General features: G+C 43.2%; 1 protein-coding gene across 1 annotated transcript in view; it reads right to left on the bottom strand.

Moving 5' to 3' along the window:
- FAM134B (family with sequence similarity 134, member B) overlaps positions 1-8848 on the bottom strand; it is a 101304-nt gene extending 92456 nt beyond the window's left edge. Inside the window, exon 1 of the mRNA XM_014546334.1 lies at positions 8782-8848. The gene's annotated coding sequence lies outside the window, so the exon portion shown is untranslated. The remainder of the gene's footprint in view (positions 1-8781) is intronic.
- Between the last annotated feature and the right edge of the window lie 6 nt (positions 8849-8854).

Here is an 8854-nt window from a genome sequence, read left to right as displayed (position 1 = left end):
CTACTGACTAGACTTATTGTGGTGATCTTTTCACAATATATATAAACATGAAATTATTATACTGTATACCTAATATAATGTTAATGTCAATTATACCTCACAATTTTTAAAAACAAATTATAAATGTAAAAAAATTGGCATTTTAAGGATATTATTTAGAAAAGCCTAAAGAGAGCTAAAAGCAAATCATTAACAATATTTGCTCTGAGAAACAACCAGGAAGTGGAAAGAGACGGGACAAGAGAATTTCTTGCTTTTATTAAAAGTCAGTTGGGATTAATCGATCTGAGAGACAGCGAAAAAGAGAAAGCATGCATGTATGTGTAGAGAGAGAGAGTGACTGACTTTCATATGTAGTACTTTCCATATCATTTATTACATATTCTATAAATGTAGCTTTATTTTTTTCTTTTTACGTAATTGGTTGTCAACAGAGTTTTACTAAGTTTCTAAAAACTAGAAAAACAAACCCATAGGAAAATAAAATACCTTCAAATTGTTCCAGGTACCATGAAAAATACAAGCAGATCCAAATACTGAAATTAACAGGCAAGACCCAGAGAAGGTGGCAGGTGACTACAGACTGACGACAGTGAAGGGGCTGTGGGTGACATGCTGGACACAGGCAGAGCCTCGGAGGCGGAGGGAGCTGAAACAGAGCAGGGAGGCTCTGCACATGGGCCAGAGGAGCAGGGGATCTGAGTCCCCGAACATCCTCCCCTGCTCTGTCAATGCCAGCCAATAGCCCAGCTCCCCTCCCCCAGGGTATGGCTGAAGTGCTCCTTAAAGACAGGATGCCATCCCCAACACTAAACGCACCCAGGCTTACAGCCCAAAGGACACATGTTTTAGGTGCTATTAGACACCATCAAGCAGCACAGCCACCTGAGAAGATGCGGGGGTCCACACGACCTTCTACCTGGAGAGAAAGGGCCACCCTCCAATCAAAAGGGCAAACACAAAAGGGCACCCAAACATAATGAAGCTGGACCACCTGACAACTCAGAGAGATGCACTCTGGGTTTTTGCAATTAACGCTGGAAAACGGAAAACAAAGGTGGTAGAATGGAGCTGTGGTTAGTGATGAAATTTTATTTGGAAAAATAAATCAACTTCTTTCCTGAAAGCAGATAAGAGACAACCAGCTATGTGGGAGGCAGCCAATGTTTTAATTGAGAAGTAAATTCACTGGGTCCTGTAGAAGACATATGGAGTAAGCCATATAACATCACACTCACTTTACTCCCCTTGCAGTAGGCTCTAGTTGTTAGGGGAAAAAATGTACAAAAGCCTGGTTGAAATCCAAGCATCTTGGGGCAAGTGACTTAAATGCCCTGGGCCTCAACGTTCCCCTCTGCAAAATTGGACAATGACACCTTGCTGGGTGGTGTGAGAAATAAATAATAACTATGCCAAGTGACGCAAAGCAGGAGCCCAATCAATGGTCATTGTTAAAATCAATGATCACTGCAGGTATCCCCAAGTGAAATCATGTAAGGCCACAGAAAGTGTGCCCCCAAATTTGTCAAAAGAACACCGGCTGTTACACAGCAGTGTATCCAGTGTATCCAAATCGGTGTATCCAGTAACCCAGGCGTGGCCACAACCTGAGCGAGTGCTGGCGTCATCTGTTTATCTTTCCAATGAAAGGCTCGCTCAGTGTCTGGGCAGAGATAGGAGGCCGGCTGGCCCATGGGTGGCTGCAGCTCCTTCTCCCAGTTCTAAGACTCCATGTGGAGCATGTAAGTGGCCACACCTCGCCCAGTGTGTTTTCATTTAGGTAGTGCTGTCTTCATCCCCAAGAGAAAAATATTTCCTTCCCAAATAAACTGAAATAAGCAGAGAAGAAAGCATGTAGAAAATGAAAATCTTGCCCAGCCAGCGTGGCTCAGTGTTTGAGCTTCAACCCATGAACCAGGAGGTCACTGATTCGATTTCTGTTCAGGGCACATGCCTGGGTTGCAGGCTCAATTCCCCGTGTGGGGCGTGCAGGAGGCAGCCCATGGATGATTCTCTCCCATCATTGATGTTTCTACCTCTTTCTCCCTCTCCCTTCCTCTCTGAAATCAAGACAAAAACATTTAAAATAAAATGAAAATCTTCCTGGAGAATCTTTGAAAACACTTCAGAGTTTTATGCTTCTGAAAGCATGTATGTAAAGAGATGTGGATACTACAGACACTTTTGAGCTCGCTTCTGTCATTTCTCGAGCAATACTGACTACTAATACAATACAGCATAGAGGTGGCCACAATACTAAATTTAGCACTATTCCATGAAAACAATGCAGCTTGAAAAAAACTGGTCTATGAGGACAAAGATGAAAATACAGGGATCTGATAAAAACGTATTCACTGTAGAAATGGCCGGACATAAATAAAACCAGGAAAACAATGTCATCCAACGTTTCCCCCCAATTATTTGTGATTTCCTGCTATCCTCCCCACGAAAAATATAGCCAGCCTCGTCCTCGCTCAACCTTCTCAATCTCAGTAGACCGTTCCTCCTTCAAAGAGATATTAGTCACCACTGTCCCATGACTCCTGGGCACATCCACTACAGGCGCGCCTCCCTTTCCCCCTCCTCCCCAGGTATGGGAGGAAGAGGTGTCCTTCTAAGCCCGGCCCTTTCAACCTTCCTCTAACAAGCTGGAGGCACCATCGGTGATGGTATAGAGGGGCTCTTGACACCAAGTGTGAGCTGGATCCTGCAACCTTCCAAACCAACGCCACAGGACAGCACCCCAAGGACTCCCTGTGGGTCTTGGGCATTCCAGATTACACGGGTGCCCAGCCTGAGACGTCACAGAAGTCATAGTACCCAAGGTCTCCTGCCCTTGTGCAGTCACCTCAGGCAAATCACGTTCTTGCAGTTTTACTATTCACACAAATGGAGGGTAATGTTGTCATGCGATGCCAGATGCTCTGGGAAAAGCCCAAGGCCTAGACTTTCCTGTATGCCAAGCCTCCAACTGTGGGTTCAATACTGAATCACATCAGGGCACTTTCTAGGCTGCAGAGACAGTGTGCCCCGAGAGGGAGGCTGCGTTGGAAGGCATCCAATTTCAGTGCTGTGACCCGCCAGGAGACTGAGAATAGGGGCATTTTGCTCCATCCCTTGCCTGTCCAAGGCAACCGTCATGTGGCCGCAGAAAACATGCGTCAGAGCTCGCCACTCCTCTCACCAAAAACAGACATCTCACACAAAGACTTCTGTCGGAATTTTTTTCAATAACTTTATTCATGAGAGCCAACCCTGAAAACAACCCAAATGAACATCAACTGACCAGTGAATAAACAAATCGTGGCATATCCCTGAAGTGGCAGCCTGGTCATCAACAAAAAGGAACAAATAACTGATATGCACAACGGGGTGAATCTCCAAACTGTACGCTGAGTAAACAAAGCCAGACACAAAAGACATCCTAATAGATGGTATCATTTATGTGCAACTTTAGGGAAGACAAATAGAATCTATGGTGATGGGAAGCAGGTCAGTCCTCAGGGTGGGTTCTGACAGGAAATCGTTTGGGGTGATGGAATGAATGGCCTAGATCTTGGTTGCCTTTGTTACATAGGTGTGACATTGGACTGTACACTTAGGAGTCTGTGCACTTTATTGATGGTCCACTGCAAACAGTTAATTCTTTAAAACCACAACCAAATGGGCATTTTCCGTTTCATTGGGTTCATTCCATTCTATGTTGTGTTTACCATCGGGTGTCACTGATGGCTTCTGGGAAGAAACCGTAGCCAGGGGCAGGCGTGGGAAAGAGATCTTCAAACTGTTGGCCCCTTTGTACTTTTAAACTTTTGAACCGTGAGGCGGTATTAGCTAATTATTTTGAAAATAAATAAAATTTAAATTTTTAAGAGAAAGAATTTAAAAACATGTCCCTCGTTGATAAAATAAGGGAGACACAGCCCTCAGACTACTATTAAGTGCCACACCATCTATTTCAGGTTGTGGACATGCTGTTCTTGAAGCAAACACTGTATGTGGTCTGCATTTTATCAAACTCCGCGGAGCTCTGAGTGAGTACCATTTCTTAGCATAATTTAATACTTTAGTATTTTCCATAAAATACATAGATAATACATACATACACAGTTATAAAATACTCATAACTTGAACACTATGTAACCGCTACCCAAGTCAGAAAATACAACACTGCCTGTACCCCAGAACCTTCCATATGTCCCCCTGGGATCACACCTTCTCACTCCTCCCAGGAACGACCACTCTCTTGATTTCAGGAATAAGAAATGTGTCTTTCTTATCTCCTATGTGTATATCCCCAGTCAATACTGTTCAGCTTTGCACATTTTGAAACTTTTTTAAAAAACTGAATCATTCTGCACATATTACTGTGTGCTTCTTCTGCCCCAAATTACATTTTTAAAACTTGTGGGGGGCCCCTGCCAGGGAAGGCGCTGCCGTGGCTCTCCTTTAAGTCATGTTGACTGAACCCAAGGCATTGGCATAGCCCTTCCTTGGGGGCATTTCTGGCCAAAAGGTGAGAATGCCTTCAGCTCAACTCTTCAAAGCCCAGGTGCGGGGAATGGGTTTTTATTATGTAAATCCAGTCAAGCACCGGGAATACCTCCATTATCTTGAGTTTTGGTGAAACCTCCTGATATTTTGGGGAACTTGGACTATAAAATAAACATGCTGCTTTGGGACTTGGTCTCTCTGCCTCTCTGCCAGAAGAGGACAGAAGCCCACCCAGACCCAGCTTTTCTATTTCTGCGTCTGTCTTTCATTTCTCAATCACAAAAGCGCCTCTACTTGAAAGAACCGGTTCGAGCTCTCTCCCTGTGCTGGACGCGGAGAAGGGAGCCCTACGAAAGCGCCTCTACTTGAAAGAACTGGTTCGCGCTCTCTCTCTGTGCTGGACGCGGAGAAGGGAGCCCTACTCCCCGACACAAAAACTCATCCATGTTGTTGCCTATCGCTGTAGCTTTGTTAGATAGTATTCGGGGGACGGCAGGAATAAATGGAATAAATGGACCACAATTTACTTACCCATGAAAATATTCACGGATACATTAATGAGGTGGCTTTTGTTTTGCCCCCATTGTCTAAACAAAAGACAAGTCCACAGACATAACATGACATTCAAGGAAACCATTGCCCCAAAATGTTTTTCCAAAACACCTAGCCAGTCTCATTTTCCCACTTTTCTCTACCAACCCGTGTGCCATCATATCAGTTTGGCAATACTGACTGAAATATCAGGTACAGTTCCTAAGGACCGGAAGGCTGCTGACCATGTACTAGATCTACCCAAAACATTCCTGTCCATCAAGATCTGGCCCAGGCACGATCTCCTCATTAAGACCCCACAACTTCTTCTTGTCCACAATGCCACCACTCCCCTGGAACTGCATCAGGATAACCTATCCTTCCTCTGATTCTTTTTTAAAAATGTATTTGTATTGATTTCAGAGAGGAAGGGAGAGGGAGAGAGAGATAGAAACATCAATGATGAGAGAGAATCATTGATTGGCTGCCAAATGCCCCACACTAGGGATCAAACCCACAACCCGGGCATGTGCCCTGACCAGGAATCAAACCGTGACCTCCTGGTTCATAGGCTGATGCTCAACCACTGAGCCACACCGGCTGGGCCTTTCTCTGACTCTTCTAACACAATTGCTTCACACAGCCTTGAGTTATACCCGTTTGTTAAGGCCATACCTCAATGCTGGGTTTTGTAGTTCACAGTACTAAAATCTTGCAGATAATGAGCAGGCAATATATGTTAGAGCTTTTGAACTCAAACCCAAAATCCTGAAAGCTACTGCTGGTACCAGGTATTAAATCATTCAAAAATATATGTTTGAAAAGTTAGTTTCCACAAAAATGAAATAATTAAATACTAATTAAAGTAGAAACAACATCACTCTTGCTTAAGATAAGATATGGGTTCCTCATATTTCTAACCTTGATCTTTTTGTTTTTCTCATTAAAAATATAGAGCTTTAGAGTGACTGGGACACAGAATGTTTTAACATCATCATTTAAGATCACTTGATAAGAAGTACACTACTTATGTCCTAACTGGTTTGGCTCAGTGGATAGAGCGTTGGCCCGAGGACTGAAGGATCCTGGGTTCAATTCCAGTCAAAATCATGTACCTAGGTTGCAGGCTCAATCCCCGGCTCTGGTTGGGACTCGGGTGGGAGGCAACCCCAATCAATGTGTCTCTCTCACATCTATGTTTCTCTCTCTCTCCCTCTCTTTCTTTCTATCTCTCTTCCCCCTCCCTTACACCCTCTCTAAAAATCAATGAACAAATATTCTCAAGTGAGAATTAACAACAACAAAAATTACACTATTTAAAGGAAATGATGTCCTCAAAAAGTGTTTAACCCCAGAAACAACAAAGGGGAAAAGTCCAAAATTTTAATGAAATTAATAAATGAGTCAGAAATTCCAGTTAACAAATATTTCATAATTTAAAAAGCGATACTATTATTTTTCTATCAAAGAAAATACATGCATGGAATGTAGACACTGCAAACTGGAAAGAAATAAAAGAGATGATCAAAGATATAAATGGGTTGAAGGCCTGGTCATTGTTTGCTTCTCCAAAGAACTCATAAAACCAAATGGATAGAAGACATCACTCGAATAATGCCAAATACGCCTTCAATTATTTTATGCAGAAGTCATTCTTTACAATAGAGGTTATACAGAATACATCATAGGAAAAAATGTTTGCAACTCATATTATAGAAATCAGGCTAAAATCCTTAATATAAAAAGAGTTCCTACAAATCAATAGGAAAAAGCCCAATGGCTCAACTAAAAATATGGATAAAAGTTATTTATAAACAGATAATGCAAAGAAAAAATAATTATAATGACCCTTGAACATAGGAAAAATACTCAACCCCAGAGAAATAAAAATTGAAGACCATAGTGGGATACCCTTTTTTACCTATCTGATTTGCAATCAAAAAGTTTGAGAAAATGCTGTTGGCAAGGGTAGAGAGAAACAAGCAGTCATACACATTGCTGGTTGAAGTATAAATTGGTAGAACTCCAAGGAAGTCTAATAATTTAGTTATATCCATCAAAATTACAAGTGCATGTCCCCTCTGATCCAACAATCCCACTTCTGGGAATTTATCCTACATAAGTACTTGCATATATGCAAAATAGTGCATGTATAAATCCATTATATATAACACTGAGATAGCAAAAGTTTAGAAACAACCTTAGTTCATCAGTAGGACACAGGTTAAATAATCAGGGACATCCTTACAATGGAATCCTATGCAGCTGAAAAAGAACAAGGAAGTGATCACCAAGACACACTAAGAAGAGGAATAGCACAGGCAGTATTCTTCAATTTGGGTAGAATATTGAGTATCTGCTGAAATATGCATTATCTGGAAAGATACAAGGAAACAGGTAACATTGGTTGCCTCTGGGAGGAAACTGGGTAGCCAGAGACAGGCATGGGAAAGAAATTTTCAAAATGTCTATCCACTTGTACCATCAAACTTTTGAACTATAAGACTATTAGCTATTTTTAATAAATAAAATTTAAAAATAAGGAAAATGATTTTAAAAATATGTTCCACATTGGAAAAATGAGTGAGGCACAACCCACCTAGCATAACACAACATATTCTCCTTATTTTGAGTGCTCACATAACTTCACAACAGGATAAAGGAATTTGGAAAAAACTCTAGAAATACTGATAGCAAAGAGACCCAAAGCCAAGTTAATTCACATTCAGGGGCCCTGATAAGATACAGCAAGTTTTTAGGGAAAGCCAGGACTAGCACAGATCTGTAAGAAAAAATCTTTGAGTTGCTCGATTCACCTAGAAAACAGCAGGCTACGTATGTATGACTTGCGCACTTATTTCCTAACTTTAAGGTTAAGAAATCTATGCCCTACAACAATATATCTGTTACCTAAGCCCTGCTTAATCTGCACGGTGTGGGTCATGCTTGTTATGAGGACAGGGTTGCAAACAAAGAAGGCTTTTCTCCGCCCTCCATCAGATGAGGGAGCTGTCTTTCAAGGAAGGAGCCAGACACTTCCCCCGTCCTTGCCGGTGATGGGGTCTATATGGAGGGACAAACCTGTTGATGAGGGGCTTGTCATAGCCATTCCTGTGTATTCCCTCTGTACTTCACCTAAAAATATGCCTGTTTTCCTCTCTGTGTACACCTCCCGGGTGGGGGTGTATATAATCCATCTGGCTGCCTCCTGTTTTCTCCTGGGGGAGTAAAGACAGTAAACCCAACCCTCCCGGGAAGGGAAAAACAAATCATTCAGTGCCCATCTCAGGTGGCAGTCTGGAGCATGTACCTAAGCTGGTCCAGATATGCCTGCTGGGGGTGCAAGAACGAATACAAGTTCAAGCACGATTGCTCGGGCATGCTTTGGGGGAACAGGTCAAAACCTGCGAGTTTTAGAAAGCAGAAGCCCAAGTTACGGAGTATGCCGGGCACACCTACAGGTACAGGTGCAGGCGGGTCAGCCAACGACCTGGCCTGTGAGACAGGACACACACACACACACACACACACACACACACACACACGATGACAACTGTTTACAGGCAGTGCCTCTGGAGCAGAGTTGAAGTGGGTGTCTACCTGCTCAGCAAGGTGACCAAGAAAGTGGGGCAAGGCTGACACTTCTTACTCCGCAGTGTCCAGCGCGCACCCCCACCCCAAGCGCCCTAAGGTCGGCTGCCCTCCTGGACGTCCCCTAACCCCCGACACACACCCGCCCTAACCCCGAGGTCTCACCAGAACAGCAGGTTGGCCCCGGCGAAGCCGAGCACGGTGCGCAGCGGCCTCTTCCAGCTCAGGAGCTCCTTGG

This window comes from Myotis brandtii, unplaced genomic scaffold (genome assembly GCF_000412655.1).
Source record: "Myotis brandtii unplaced genomic scaffold, ASM41265v1 scaffold440, whole genome shotgun sequence".
Classification (NCBI taxonomy): domain Eukaryota; kingdom Metazoa; phylum Chordata; class Mammalia; order Chiroptera; family Vespertilionidae; genus Myotis; species Myotis brandtii.
This window is presented reverse-complemented; position numbering and strand designations above follow the sequence as displayed.